The sequence below is a fragment of the Chiroxiphia lanceolata genome, chromosome 15 (genome assembly GCF_009829145.1).
Source record: "Chiroxiphia lanceolata isolate bChiLan1 chromosome 15, bChiLan1.pri, whole genome shotgun sequence".
Lineage (NCBI taxonomy): Eukaryota > Metazoa > Chordata > Aves > Passeriformes > Pipridae > Chiroxiphia > Chiroxiphia lanceolata.
Window position 1 is genome coordinate 5,496,866 of NC_045651.1, and position 16,778 is coordinate 5,513,643.

Sequence of the window (16,778 nt, forward strand, 5' to 3'; positions counted from 1 at the left end):
ATTATTATAGCTCAAAGCATACATGTAGGTGGTGGGAAAGGTGACGAGTTTCATTTTCCTTGGCCATATACTCCGGTCTTTCTTTAAAAGAAAAAAAAAAACTCCACCATAAGAAACTGGAAAAATCAGAGCAGATCAGGATGAATGCCTTTAAATTATTCCACACACCCACCTCTCCCAATCACAATAATTCACGATGCAGAAAACCCGTGACCTGAACACAGTTTCTGCACTAAAAATGCAATTTATGTGACTTACTTGCAATGTTTGTGAACAATACAACACATGCAGTGGGTACATCTGTATCACAAGCATTCAATCTATGACCTGCCAAGCACCTTTAGCTAATTATTTGGCACTCCTGATTTCCCCCTTCAGTGAACTGGAGATCACTGGTGCCAAGGATATTCATTCAGCCATGAACACAAGATCATGTTCTAGCACTTTCAGAATTTTTCTCTTATGAAGCTTTTTAATGTATAATTAGGGATTTCTATACCAAGTGGATACTCGTTAGCTCTTTATAATCTAGTGCAAAACATATGTTCTAAAAAGACATTAAAGAATAGCTTGAATGGGTATTTTGGTTCCTATCCAGATATTCCTGTGGATACTGGACATTTTCAAGGCATTTATTTACATGCACCCAGCCAGGAAATATGTTTCTTTGATGAAAATAAAAGGAGCTTCATAGATATCTTTGTATCACTGGCTTAATTTCCACTAGGATTTTTATTTCAATTTGTAAAAATTAATTACAAAAATTGATATTTTACAAGCTAGAAGGATAAATGGCTCTGCTTCCAAACCTGTTCCACCAAACTCCCCATTCTCTCAAAATCTCTATTAGTATAATCCAGCTGAACTGTTAAGAATAGATATTGCTGTTTCAATTATCAACAGATGGCTTTCATGTATACTTTTTTTCAGTCTCACAATCAAATGAAACCTGCATTAACAACAACTTCTTCCACGTTTCTTTTTTTCAGTCCAGGTGAATCAAAGGAAAGGAAGCCTTTTTCCAGCTTAATGGAACATGTGTTGATTGTGTTTTTACTGACTTCAGCAACAGAAGTTTTCAGGAGTAATGCCCAGGCTCAGCACATGTAAACACTGAAGTTTTCACCTTAGTGTGCTACAGGTACTGTTTAAGTTACATTTTTAAAATAACTCTATTGTAAACGTTGCATATTTATCACTTGCCTACAGAGAGAAGGAAGGAGTTTGACAGTGTTGCCAAAGAAATGTCAGTAAATAAAAACCAAGTGCCTAAATTTTCAGTCGGAGAACAATAACCCTTCTAATTATTGCACATAAACTACTGCTTTTGTATAGTAAACACCCAATAATCAGTTAACCCTTTACGTTTGAGAACAAAGCCTTTACAATATTTAAATGACAATACAAGTGTAATGGCCCTTTAAAATCAAAATGCAGGAGGTTTAATGCTTTACACCCTGCCAAATCCTTAATTCAGTTCAAAATGCTCAGGTCTTCAAGGAAATAATCTTAATGTCCTCCATTGCACGTAAAAGCATAACCAGAGCAAAAGGACCATATACATTTTTATTTTCTTTTTTAAAGTTCATTGCTTGGCAATAACCAGTGCATGAGCATGTCCATAAATCAACAGCTTCAAAGACTCAATCCAGGCAACTAACTAAAGAGAAATGTTTAATTGTCCCAAAGGAATCTTTAGCTTTTCTTGCCTTGCTCACAGCGATAAAACTGAAAATGGCACGGGGACACTCCTTATTTCCAATAACAAATTTATCAGATGTGGCCTTGTAAAAACCAGCATGCCCCAAGGAGGGAGTCGAGTTTACAACTGACATCAGACTGTATTGTCTTTCCTCCATCCACATAAAATAAGTTCCTGCCCTCTGGGTCCCAGAGCTCCAGGTGGGAGCTGTACAGCTCAGCTGGGAAATGAGAACGCCATAAATCTCCCCTTGGGCCACAGAGAGGCCCAGCACAGCATCACCTGGCCATGCAGGGCATTTTGTCTGGGTTTCAGGGACTTAGAAAAAGAAGTAGGGGCACCAGTCTCATTGACACCGGTGTAATAAAGCCAACAGACTAGAATGCAGAGTTCCCTATTCCAGTCACTGCTGCACTAAATGGTCCACCAAAAAGTTTGTCTTTAAAAGAAGGAAAACATGAAGATGTAAAAAAATCCCTCACATTTTTTTTTTCAGATGTTACATTAACAAGAACAAATAACATCCAGATGATTTCCATGTTTGAAGCCCAGCCAAAACTGGTGCTGTAACACAGCCTGTTGGATGTATTCATTTTTGTCTTCTAAGCATCATTCCAGTGGCACAAATGATATTTCCCACATGCCCTCAGTCTGCAAAAATGATGATGAAAGCTTCATAAATTACTGATGCATTGCTTAGACATACTTCATAAAATCAATAAATTCTTCATGAAGCAATGGAATGACGTGAAAGCTTCCAATAGAGACTGTACATAGGTTTTCCTTGGGTAGTTGCTGAAAAGAAAAGGCCCTTTAGAATTGAGATTAAGATGAACCAGCTTCTCAATTTGACAGAGCACTCACACAGCAATGAAATTAGAACAACTTCATTATTGTCCAGCACTCTAAAAAAGAAGTGTGCACAAAACACTAATAAAGGCTACACTGCAAGAATGTAAAAAAAAGAGGAGAACCAAGACTGCAATGGGTAATGACAGGGCTTGGCTGTGAATGCTGGTATGCAGCAGCAGAGACTGCTGTGAACAATATCTAGTAAAAATAGGCCTCTCTTTACCTTCTGTCCTCTCTCCTGTTGCATGTTGCGTATTTAGCGACAACTTCAAGCTCTCACTTGGGTTACAAAAACTCCACAAGGTTTGTAAAGCATATACTAGCATGTGTTCTACTCTATTTCCATTAAATGTACAATTTTTCAGCCCTAGAAAACTCAGAAAAGCAGCACAGGAGAACAAACTCAGAGAGATACACATTTAATAAGCACTAAAATATTTCTCAAATTATTTAAAGAAAGATGAGCTCTGCCTTCTCTCAATGGATGCTAGCATTTAAGAAGTTCATATTTTCTTCTCTCTTTCTAAATGTCAGATGTTTCCTGCTTCATATTTTCACATCTAAATATGCAGGACAAACCTAAACCTGCTGCTTAGCTAATCCTGCAGTGCTAATGCACACAAATAGGCTGAAAGCAGTGCACTGCTCTTCCGTAGTGGGTTTAGAAACAACACACCTTTTTCAAATAAAAGAAAGTCATACACCAAGCTTTTCTTATCACAGAATCAACTAGGTTGGAAAAGACCTCTGAGATCATCGTCCAGCCTATGACCCAACACTACCTTGTCAACTAGAACATGACACATCCAGTCTCTTCTTAAACACCTTCAGGGACAGTGACTCCACCACCTCCCTGGGCAGCCCATTCCAATGCCCAATCACTCTTTCTGTGTCGAACTTCATCCTAATATCCAACCTAAACCTCCCCTGGTGCAGCCTGAGATTGTGCCTTCCTGTCCTACTGCTGGTTCCTGGGAGAAGAGACTGACTCCCACCTGGCTACAACCTCCTGTCAGGGAGTTGTAGAGAGTGAGGAGGTCTCCCCTGAGCCTCCTCTTCTCCAGGCTGAACAGCCCCAGCTCCCTCAGCCTGCACTTGTGCTCCAGTCCCTTCCCCAGCCTCACTGCCCTTCTCTGGACCTGCTCCAGCACCTCAATATCCTTCCCGAGCTGAGGGGCCCAGAACTGGACACAGCACTCCAGGGGTGGCCTCACCAGTGCCGAGTACAGGGGAAGAATCACTTGGGAATGAAGCAGCAGCCAAGGTAGCTCTACCCAAATACCCATTAACCATGTCATAAAAGCTGATGTTGCTCAGCTTTAGCACTGCCCAGGGCAGATGGTCATGCACCAATGACGGCAGCTGAGACCCCCCACTCTGCACATGCTGAGAGAATCCTTGGGGATAACGGGACCCAGAGAGTGGAGACAGAGACACTGAGCCAGCAAGGTGTATCAGCACAGGCTTAACTTGCAGAGTGTACAGGGGACTACAAAGGGTCTGCAGAGATGTTTGAATAAACTGTCTGGTTAATAGCTTTGCCAGACTCGAGGCCTGATTATGAAAGCACCTGGCAACCCTACTGCAAACAAGACTTGTATGCGACTGCCCTCAGTGGAGCTCAGCAAGTCAGCTGAAGAATGCAAATGCTCTCAGAGTGAGGGCCTCAGTTGTTTGTCACAGTCCTTCCCTTGCTACTTGCTTACATTAGGATCAGTCAGGAAACCTTAAAAAACAAACAGAAACCTGGTGCTTTGTTTCCAAAAGTATCATCATATACAAAGGGCCATCTCTTGTGCTACAGCTGCCTTATAGCCATGACAGGCTCTATTATTTTATTTAGCTGCAATTATTGCCATCATTCCTGCAATGCCATAAATAGGCCTGGCACTTAAAATATTAGTTTCTTTCTCAGGTTTCTTGGATGCACATTTGCAATATTGAGCTGTTTATGGCTACTAGAGTCTATAAATTCCTCTGTCATTTCTAGGAACCATTTCTCTTAACTACATATCCAAATGTACCTTCAAATGTACAGATCCACATTGGAGAATTTAATTCCTTACAATATGCACTGGGTAGCAGAGACTGTTTAGAATACGAGGGAGATCATATTTGTAAACCCACCCATAAGCTTGAGAAAAATGTACATTTTAAAAGACTACTAGAATGGATGTACTTTACATTGTGGGACTGAAGAATAAATGTGTTGAGGAAGCTGAGATGCTTATGATTAAAAATAAAAATAAAAAAAGGTTGTTTGAAAGTTTGCAGACCGGAAAGAAGCATTAAACCCAACACTCTTCATAAATTACTGTGCAAGTTTTGGCTGGCATAGAGTTAATTTTCTTAACGGTATGGTATAGGCTGTGTTTGGGATTTGTGCTGGAAATGGTTTAATAACACATGGATACTTTAGTTGTTTGCTGAGCAGTGCTTGCACAGAGCCAAGGTCTTTCCTGGACACCACCCCACCCCAGCAGTGAGGAGGCTGAGGATGCACAAGGAGCTGGGAGGAGACACAGCTGGGTCAGACCCCAGGGATATCCCACATGTATGGAATCATGCTCAGTGTATAAAGTAGGGACGTTCACAGTGATGACATTTGTCTTCCCAAGTCACCAATGTGTGATGGGGCTCTGCTGTCCTGGGGATGGGAATCAGGGAAAGAATTCCTTGTTTTGCTTTGCTTATGCACAGGTTTTGCTTTCACCATGAAATTGCTTGTATCTCAAACCACAAGTTTTCTCACTTTTACCCTTTCTCTCCTCTCACCCATTCCACTGGTGGGTAGTGAGCTGTGTGAGGTTTAGCTGCCAACCATAACGGTCCTTTTTGGTGCCCAATGTGGGGTTTGGAGGGTTCGAGATAAGGACAGATTTGACTGGAATGTGCCAGGTGCAATTCATAGGAGTCATTGCAGTCAGGCCATTAATCAGCAGGTTCCTGTGCCTGCCATGGGGCTCGCTGGCCTGACTCTCTGTTAGAGTCCAGTGCCTGTCAGTGGCTGGTTTTGCTCTCCCTGCAGAGCTGTGCCATTTATCACCTCCCTCTGCTGTGCCTGGGGACACTTTGATAGCAGCCACAGCCACTCACCTGGGCTGGCATGTGGCCAGGGCATCACTGCTGTGTCTGTGCTGCTCTACAGGACAGGCTGGAACTCCAGTCTGAACTTGAAGAGAAGGGACTGAGACCTTGGGCGAGTCCATGTGGGAGTGGGACCCTGTCCATGAACAGGCCCACACCAGAGCAGGTACATCTCAAAGCATCTGGGGTATGCCTGTGGAGCAGCAGGTATATCCCTGAAGGGATTCTGGCCCAAAGCTAAGTCCACACTGGAGAATGTACACTTCAAAGCATCTGTGTCTGTGCACAAGCTTGTGCTGGAGCACCTCAAATCCCGTGGCCATGGATAAACCCCTGACAGAGCAGGTACATCCCTGGAGGGACTGCAGCCAGGCCATGCTGGGGAAAGTTCACTTCTGAAGGGATTGTGGCTGTGGGCAAGGCTGTGCTGGAGCAGATCTATCTCCGAAGGCACAGTAGCCCAAGGATAAGGCCAAGCTGGAAAAGGTGCACCTCAAACCCCACTGTGGCTCTGGATTAGGTCTGTGCCACAGCAGTACTCTGCATTTATAGAAATATTTAGAGTTCGTTATTTCTGAACTACCTCTTTCACGAGTAAATTAATACAACATTCCAACACTACAAACAAAACTCATGTGCAGAACATATGCTTGGATTATCAAAGTTACTCAGGAGAGAGACAAATTACATTTTTTAATTATTGTTGGCACGCTAAAACTAGAGAAGCCTTCTGCAGCTTCCTTTGATAAATATCTTGAGTTGACAGAAAGATCAAGGTCAAAATGTGGTCATCACATCTTAATGAGGACTTTGCTTGCAGAGGAACCCCATATGAACTGATCCCTGAGTGCAGCCACTTATTACAAACATTTTTCTCTAATAAGAAGGAAATCTGGAGTTCAAATACCTGTACAACCATAACAAGGATTGGTATTAGTCTCCAGCAAAAGGAGATTAGAAACAGATTTAGTGAAGGAATAAGGCAGCTTTTATCAAGTGATTTTTCACCAACCTTAATGACAAACACTGATGAGCCATAAGTTTGGTGTCAGCAAAGACTCAGGTCTGAGAAAGAAAGAAAGGAGGGAAAGAGCTCAGTCAGACTCATGAGTCTCCCATAATACCAGTGGTACAAGGCCTTGACAACATCTTGGATCCTTTAAAAGAAATGACTCCTGTGAAATCCCATGGTGTATCTACATAGCCCATGCACTGTCCATACGTAGCAGGCAACACCTATTCATGGTACAGTCACTATAAACAAGGACCTCTTAATAGTTCTCAAGCTACACATTGCAAAAAAATTGACTTCATCACCCTTCCAGGGAAAATACCCTGCCCAGAGGGGAGTCAGGGCAGCAGGGACAGATGACTCCCTTAGCCAGTGACATTAGTGAAAGACTTTCCGACTGAACAAGAGACTGTGTTCCATGGATTATTAGGGTTAACAGTCTATTTTATTGCTTTGTTTTGCAGAAGTAGCTCTATAGGTTTTCTAATAGTCATGTGCCCTAAGTACTTACAAATTTTACAGCCTTATGGGTGTGCAATGTGCCCCTGGAGCCACCCAGGGGAACCTGTTCAGTAAAGGTGCACAGAACATGCTGATAGCAAAGCCAGCATCATTCTGTAGCAACTTACACTATATAAAAACACATGCTAAAAAAGAAATCTTAACACATACTTAGAAAAATCCTGGCCAGTTCTACTGGGTGTAAGATACCAGGAAACACATCAGAGCTCCATGATCCTGTGCCACAGAAAGACCTGATGCTGCCCAATGTGAAGTTTGGGGACATCCCAAATGATTAGTTTTCTGTGTCATTTTGAGGTGGTCATATCCCCTCTTAAGAAAACACACAGCATAATTCCATGCAGACAGAAAAAAATGAGGCAGTCTACTTCCTTGAAGGCTTCAGTGCATCCCATCCCATGCAACACAGAATTCACTAGCTTGTTTTGGGTTAGAGACTAAAAAGGACAGGCAACAAGATCATCTTGAACTGTTTGATAGGTTTTTTTTCCTTCTGAAAGCCACAAATTGTGAGCATCTATCAAGCCCTCCTTTCTAATTTAATTGGGTTGTAGTTTACACTCACAACAAACAATAAAATTAGACTAATGAGTTTCGATCACAGGACTCTAGCAAAGAGTTTAATTCATAAAGGCAATTAAAGTCACCACCTTACTGTCCTTTCCTTGTTCTTGGTACTGTACTAGAAATATTAACACTAGTGATCTTATAGTATAAGAAACTTCTTTAGAGATGAGCAGCAACATTCCTACCTGAAAGCAGTATCAGGCTTCACTGCACTGAAATGAAGTGAGCAAAGCTCAATCCTGACTTCTTTTACTTATACCATTTTTTTAAAGATCCAGTAATACCTGTTGAAAGGGCTTCTAGTGACTTGCTATGTTTTAATAGCATTTTAATGGTATTAATAATTAAGTAGTGTTTTTAAATGCAATAAACCCCACATACATCTTCTGACTGAATGATTAAACAGGTCCAAGCCCAAATTCAAACGGATTTAGCTTGGCATTCATTATTTTACTTAATTTAGAATCAAGAGCATGTATAACATTCAAAATGCTAATTAGCAATGTGAAAATAAAATCTTAAAATGGTTTCAAAGAGTAACTTTTGCACGATTTCTGAATTAACCTAAGCCAATCGCTTCTTCCTCTGAAGAATTAAACAAAAATTCAATTAGACAAAACCATTAAACTGGCAGCTTTAAGAGTAACTCTTCTTTTTGCATTTGAATATAAACACTTATCTTAATACCAAGCCAGGCACCGTTAAAGTCCCTTGTATTCAAGAGAATCCTTGACTCCTGTTATAGGAAGCAATTTTGATATCAGGAAATCAGTTGCTTGATTATTTTTTGTTTATTTACTTATTTTTCAAACTAAATTAGTGTTTGCCAAAACACTTCAGAACAGAAAACAGCTTTATTATGAAATTACAGCTAGTTGGTTCAGACTTCTTACAATCCCCAGTTCATGTAAAATGTCAGGTTTACATACTTAGAAGTAATCTGAGCAACCAGCAGCAGGAGAACCTGGATCCACGTTTATTTCCATGGGATCAGTAAAGGACTTTTCCAAATAAAACACTTGCAAAAACTGCATTCAAATGAGGACTGAGAAACACTGAGTGCCCCTGTTATTCTGGGATCTCCGAAGGGAAACCTTCTCCTGTGCTTTCACCAAGCATTGCTCACACTTCATATTGCTGTATATATATACATATATATATATACATATATATATATACACACTATATATATGATAGCTGGACTGGAAAAATTACCTGAAATCTGATGGTGTGTGTGAAGGTGAGAGGAATTACAAGCACCGTTCTGCTTTACATGTCAATAAGAACACCAGCTAATTAGTACATTAGTGGTTGCTTCAATTGCTATTTGTGTTCATCAGAGTATTTTCTTAGGACCAAGCAACATGTAACCCAGTCACTTTACAAAGGACAGAAAAGGCTGCCCCTTCTTTGCTACAGGATACTCCCTCCAGAAGAATACCCAACATTTGCTCCTCTCTGATCTCCTGTTCTGAGAAAGACCACAGGTTTATATAAGAGGGAAAGTTTATATCAGAGAGAAATCCTGAAAAGTAGCAGCACTAAGAGGCCAAGGGAAGGCCAGAAGGAAGCCAAGCTAATGAGGGCAGGGAAGGAGCCAGCTAGAACTAACAATTAGTTAGATGGGGCAGACAAAGCCCCATCAAAATCCCCAAACCACTCCTTCAGTGGCAGAAGCTCCCTGTGTTGGCTGCCTTTTCAGCTGCTCCAGGCAAAAGGGTTTCCTCTTGCTGCATGAGAAAGGGAAGCAGGAATGTGTCACACTGGCCTGGCAATTCCTCCTTCTAGGAAGAATCTTTGCACGTGAACAGCTAATTAACACCACGAGCTTATTTCCCCCTCAGGCAAGGGAAGGCAGCACGTTGTGGGTGAGGCTGCTCAGTGCCCTTCTCCCCCACCTGCACATGCAGCTCTGGAACAGGACCTGTGGTGCCAATCACCAGCTTCATGAAGAAAAGTAAAATAGTTCTGCGGCTCCATTTCTCTGCCTGACACGTGTGGTCACTGCATTTCCCTGCATAAGCAACGATTTATTTTTCTCACTCTTGTGTTGCTTTGTGTTCCAGTGTTTTGCTTTTCGATAAGCTACATTCTAACTTTGTTGCAACAGGTTAATTATATTCTATTTTAATAAGCATCTTGGTTTAACCTCTGCTTGTGTGAGATTAAACTCTCAACCTCACCTTCACATTTTTTTTTTTAACAGGGAAATAGCAGACTTCTCATGGTAGTCATGAATTTTGCTTAACCTCTGTGATAGTTTTTCCAATACATCTTAATTTATTATTAACTATTAATACAAGTGTTCTGCATCCATCATCTGCAATGGCCTTGGAGATTATGGTCTCAGTGATTATCTCAGCCCCCAGTACTTTGGTGTGAGGAATTCCCTTTGCACAGATTGGAAGTCAGAAGCCACTGGCTCTGCACAAACCACACTGGAGTAACCAGGAGATGACAGTGAGGTGTGTTGGGATCCCATTATCCCTTATGGAAGAGCCTGTGGACATGTCACTCAGCTCCATTCCTCCCTAGTGTGGCTGAAAGCACGTGACAAAGGTGCCCAGGTGCACTGATGTACTTGTGCCACACTGGGGATCTCTGCATCCATGAAGAGTCACGGAAAGCCTCCCCAGCTCACTCCTCACCCAGCTCAGAGAGATCCCCCTTTTGGGGTGAAATATCAGGGAGGGGATGTGGGCAGCACCATTCAGCCCACAGGGACGTTCAGCCTCTTGGCCCAGGGGTTCTTTACCCCTCTTGGATTTTGCAAAACCATAATGTCTTATCCAATATAAGTGCAGAAAATAAACCAATTTTAAGGAAGGGTGGAGAAGTTTACAGATTTATCTCAATCAGCATTCCAGCTGCTCTTAGCACACCATGATGAGGTTTTTCAGACAGCTCAGGGGTGTATTCCAGACAGACACCAAACTCAGAGGTGGGCACTGACCTGTGCCTGCCAGTGCACCTTCCCACCTGCTGGTAGAGCAGGAGATGAGGAAAATGATTGCTTTTTCCTCCTGACTCTTCAACCTCATATTTTTGTGTTAGGAGTTCAAGGACTTTTCCCAGTGGAAACTACTGGTCCAATGACAAGTAAAACAGTCCAGCAAAGACAGTGCATACTGGTGTTCAAAAAATTCTCTCCTTTCTGTGACTTGCTTAGGATTTGCTGCCCAGTTACTGGGGGAACCACAACCATATGAATGCAGAAATGACCAAGCCACATTCAGCCTCATAGTTCAGTACATGCTGTGTGCTCCAATCCAACACAATTGTGAGAAGAAATAAGGAAGTGGAATTCAGTTAAACAAAACAACCAAGGGGGAAAGGAAATCCAAAGGCAATTCTTTCTGATCAAAAGCATGGACACTGAAGAAAAATAAAATCTCAGTTTTAACCAAACATTGGTCTTGGACATTTTTCTAGATTTGTTCAACTTCACTATTTCTATAATCCTGTGCTGTGTTGGAGCCCTTAGTCACTGCTGCTCACTGCCAGATTAAAGAAATATTTTCTAAAGAAGAATGCACAAGATTTTTCATACTATGGCTTTAAGACAAGTTTCATATTCAGGAAACATAACAAAAAGGAAAATCAATGTTGTGTAGTATTTAGATTCTGCCTATCTAAGTAGCCATGATGACTTCATCACAGCAACAATGAACTGCAGGAGAAAAGTCATTGCACTTTAAAATTTCACACTGAAGCAAAATAAACCCCTCAAGTTACACAGTGCAATTACCATAACACTATTTTGACTGTGTACAGTCAGTTAAATAAGATTCATTTAGCAACTTTTAAATATCAATAAGAGGCAAACATCTTCATGTATAGGCCAGGCTTGCTCATTCCTGTGCTCTGGAGTGTGTTCAGAAATGATTTCCTCGATTAGCCAGACATAGTGTCTAATGAAGGACCTGCTTCTCATTAAGGATTATTTAATCACATGTGGAGATTGGAAGGCATTTTCAGGAGCTTCTGTTGAGTTCCCAATTAATTAAGAGAATGCTTAAAATGTTTTTTAAATGTATTTTCACCCCACAACAGTCCCAAAGACTTTTCCATATCTCAATTCGTTTCTCTACTACCAATCAAGCACAGGAAACACACAAATGTCACCAGAGATGTGCCATCCCATCTCCACCTACAGTGTCCACTACTCTGAAGCCAGCAACAGGAAAAGGGAAAATGTAAGTCCTTACAAAATTACAGAATAAAAAAGCAAGAGGACAATCCTGCTGCACAATCCCACTTTGTCTTATAATAGCTTGGCTTTGCTTTTTAAAATCTTTAAACCTCTAGCAGTATTATACTTTATTAGCATTTTGCAACTTAAGTCAACACCTTCAAAAACTACCACAGTAACAATATTTTTAGTTTTACCTGCAACTTATTATTACCTTAGTTCCCACCTATGAAAGTTGATATTACAATAGGAAAACTGATACTTTTTCAATCATCTGTCCTGAAATCCATACAGAAATGCATTACACAACCAAAAGGTCTCTCATAAAATACTCTAGACAGCCCAGACAATGAAGGAGAGATGAAATTTGTATCTTAAGTACTGGAGTAAAATAAACAAAGCAGTAGCTGTCAACATATTAACAACAACTTAATCTCTTGAAAATGAGAAGCAGAAATGAAATCAGAAAAAATATTCCCGGCAGCTACAGTTACAAGTGACACACACAAATCCTGTTTATTGTTCTCTTCCCAAGTGAGCTGGTATCTTATATTTCCCACTGCTTGGGAGTTGATTATGAAAGCAATGCTGGGGTCTAAGATTTTCTTACAGCTACTCCTCTGTTTTAATTCCCACAAGGAATGCAGAAATAGGTCACACCCGTTCTGGTACTGCTCTGCCTCGTTAATTTGGCATGCTAACTTCTATTAGCAGCACACTAAATTCGCCTGTAATACATCACAAGCTGCTGACACTTTCATACATACAAATAATTGCTTTTAAAGAAAGAATTACTGCATCAGTACTAAGTCATGGAGCACTAAGTAATTCGTGAGAAGCTCATCTGAGAAGTCTACCACATGGCAGGGTTTCCCATTCATTTGAATAAACACAGCTGAAAGGAAAAGTCTCACACTCTAAGTGTTCCTCTTCCCTCTACTATTATTTCCATATATCATCACGAATACTGAATGAGCTTTAGCAAATACAGAGGCTGACAAACTGCATTGCTTTTGGTGAGATAAATTCTTCCTTCAACAGCCTCATAACCACGTTCCTTTTCTGCCTTATCTCCTACTCTATTCTGCGCCTGTTCAGATCACTATTTTCTCTGCCAATCTTCTAAATCCTTTGCCTTTCTCAGCTCCTATTCTTCACTTTCCCTTTACTCCCATTACCACTCCTTCTTGCCCATATTTTAGCTTTATTTCCTAGATACAACATGTAAGAGCAGGGTAACTGTTATGAACAAATGCTGGAAATCAGAGCTCTGCACCTGATGCTCCATTCCTGACATACCTGTCATACACACATCACTCCAGACCTTGGGCACGAGGCATTAAAGTAAATTCACCAATATCAGTGATTTTCCCAGTTCCCATAACTAGACAGCAATGTCATTAACAACAGCACATTTTCTGTGACATTTTTGCCTGAGTCCTTTTTTCCCTGAACTGATAACAAGAATAGAAAACAAATTACATGGTCCATACACTTAAGTGATTTGTAATGGATTCATTTCACACCAAGACGTGGTAAGTAACACCATCCAGCACGCCAAGTCAGTCTCACGGAGTTTGTGATTAAATGTGAACAATAATTGTACAAAATGCAGGTAAGAGATCCAGGAAAACTGCTGGAGCTCTCCCAGTGCCCCTCAATGCCAGTCCACACCAAGCAGCTTCTCTCAGGGCCCAGAGGGGCAAAAGCCCAAGGACATTTACTTACAAAGGCATGTGAGATGGGTAAACTGTCCTGATTCCTTCTGGGGAGTAAAGAATCCATCTTCAAAAGCATAGCCCTGGACAGGCCAGAGGGACTGGGAGAGCTGTTGCAGCAGCTATAATATATCAGTGTATTCAGAACCAAAAAAAACCCCCAACAACCAAAAAAACCCCAACCAGCTGTTTCTGAAAGGAGATTTTACTCCATTTTGAAATCTGTTTCTTTTATTTCCCTTGGTAAAGAAAATGAAGTTGTCTCAAATTGGGAAAAGAGTGTACAGGGTTAAATCCCGTGCAAATCTATTTTCTTTGCCTCTGAAATGTTGTTGAGTCTGAAGAGACAGAAGACACTTCAGGATGTCAAGGGAGAGAATTCCCCAGTACAGTCTTTACAGATGACTGAAATGCCTGGTGTTAGTTTTTTATGATGGAATAGCCTTTTAAAAGGTAAAGTTAAGATACATAACCAGGAATTGCAAAGCAATATTATTCATGCTGCAAAAAGCCCTGTGGTCTAGAATGAAAACAAAAGGAGAAACCAAGGAAGGTATCTGCAAGTACAACAAAAATCTGAACTAGAGAAATACGGAACTTGCACCCATAAAAGATTACTAGAAAAGCAGAGCTCACCAATTTCAGATAAAAATTTTGCTCAACAACACGACAGAGAAGCACCTAGAAAAGGAATGACTTCAAACTGAAGTAGATAGATCAGGGTAGATCTCACCAGGTACACAGCAATTAATCAGCAAGTTATTACAGTAATGCAAAGGAATAGAAACGTTTCCAGCAGATTTGGGTTCTTATTTATTTTATTGTTGATCTTTAATCCTCCTTTTACTTCCTTTTCCACTGACAAGGCTGAGATAAGAGAACTGCAGGACCACTCAGGTTAGCAGGGAACAGCAGAGATAACCTCCTGCTCAGCTCAGGTCAGCACAGCCCAGGACCAGCCTGCCCAGGGCTTCACCAGGTGCTTCCCAAGGGCCTGTGGGAACAGAGATTTCCCCAGCCTGCTTTGGGCAACATTTCCGACAAAACCCTGACCAAATCTGAAGAGAAAATGGTATTAATGCTCACAGATTATGAAGAGCTTGAGCAGAAGTTGTGAGGCTTAAAAGTGTATTTTCAATCTGGTTTATATAAAACTATCTACATGCAGCAAGTAAGTGTGACAATGTATGTGGCCTCCTGTCTCCTACCTGAGACAGCTGAAGCGTTCCACAGGATTTCTCAGTGGGAGTTTTTTACTTCGTTTAGGACAAAAAGGTGAGCAAACAGAATTTTAGCAGGGAAAAAAAAAAGTGCAAAATTGTTTTTCCTTGCCTAGACTTTTCCAATCTCTAGTTTTGATGACTGATAGAAATGGTACCTGCATGAAACTGATACCACTCCTTCAACTGATTTAGGATGGTTGCCTCTGCAGATTGTCTGTAATCCTTGGCCTAAATAATACCCAGCCCCAAATTAAAATCCTAACAGTGAAATCAAAGGGCTCAGCTTGCTCGTGCCTCGTTGGACCAGACTCAGCAGCTAAGACACACACTCCATAGTTTTCATGTTTACAGGAACATTAAGAAGGAAGTAAAATAACTATTTCATGTTGGCACTTGAGAAACACATCCTACAGGTACATGGGATATGTTGAGCCTCGTGAAAGGCTGAACATATTAGTTTAGAACTATCCAATGCTGGTCTGTTTAGTTTCTCAACCTTAGAATTGCATAAATCTTATGGTAGCTTTTGCACTAGTATAAGATTTTGTAAAGCTGTGTATCCCAAGGGAAGTCAAAGCACTACAAACGGAGAACATTTCTATCCATGTTTGGGACAGGAAATTTTTTAGGGACAGGATTGATAACCCCTCCACGCACACATTATAAAACAGAAATTTTCCTTCTTACAAGTCTGCATAACCTTCAAATTCACATTAAAAAAAAAAAACAAAATAAAAACAATGCACCAAGATTCAATTCGAAAGATCACAGTCACAGCCTGTTATGTTGACTAGAAATTTTACCAGATGGTTACCTTTGATTTGTTTTTGAAAATGCATTGCTTGAAGAATCTAACAATGTTTAATCCTGGTATTATGTTTCTTATTAAAATCCTAGCTGCTTCTACACTTGTGGATTACTATGATTTTGAGAAGTACAACCACATTGTAGAAGAAGCTTCACGAACTCCTCAGCAGACAAATCCCTATTTCTAAATATTATACTAACTCCTGCTCAGGAAATTTTATCCCACTGAACCCTCTTTTATTAGAAACTTTATGATTATAAACGTCAGCACAGTTTAAACTGTCTGAATACTTTTCTCACAGAAATATATTAGCTATATTTTACTGTAGCATTCTGCATGGGCTCAGCTTCAAATCCTACTCATAACAGTTATATTAGCAATAACACAAATGACACATAATTGGATTTTTTTTTACACTGCCAGTCTCTCCCCCCCCCACTAGCAGAGCACATAGAAACCTCTCTATTATTAAAACCTTTCAGGTTCTTTTACTTTTTTTTTTTTTTTTTAATTTTTTTTTTTATTCCTCTTATAAAATTCTAACAGGCAGTGGATATTATATAGCACATTTACCATAAAGCAAATTAGGGAATCTTTACAAAACTGCTGGTAAGTCTAGAAAGAAATGGTACACATTCAGTGTGTCTGAGAATGAGTTGTAAGAGAATGACGTACTGGGTATGTAATTACACTACTTCCCTTTAAATATAGATAGTACTAACCAAAGGTTTTTGCTATAGGTAATTAGTGCATGAAATTATGTTTAAGCATGATTTATGATAGCAGGTTAAAATGTCAGGTTTTCTGCATAACATTTTCTCAAAGATATTGCGATGCTTTTTTAATAAAACTGTTTACTTTGAAAAATTGTGATTATTTATTGTGTACTATCTAGTCCTCTATTTGTGAATTAAGCTATATTAAGAAATCATATCAACAGGAGAAATTCAAAATAAAATGCAGTTTTAATTTTGAATGAATTCCATGAAATATCTTGTCAAAAGTATTTATATTCTGACATTTCTATTTTTGTCTATTTAACAGAAAACTGAGTCATGAAACCTGATGTAAATAGTTCTATTTTTACCTTGCTTT

General features: G+C 40.2%; 1 protein-coding gene across 12 annotated transcripts in view; it reads right to left on the reverse strand.

The window, feature by feature from the left end:
• TENM2 (teneurin transmembrane protein 2) overlaps positions 1-16,778 on the reverse strand; it is a 634,310-nt gene that overhangs the window by 373,727 nt on the left and 243,805 nt on the right. The gene's annotated exons all lie outside the window — the stretch shown is intronic.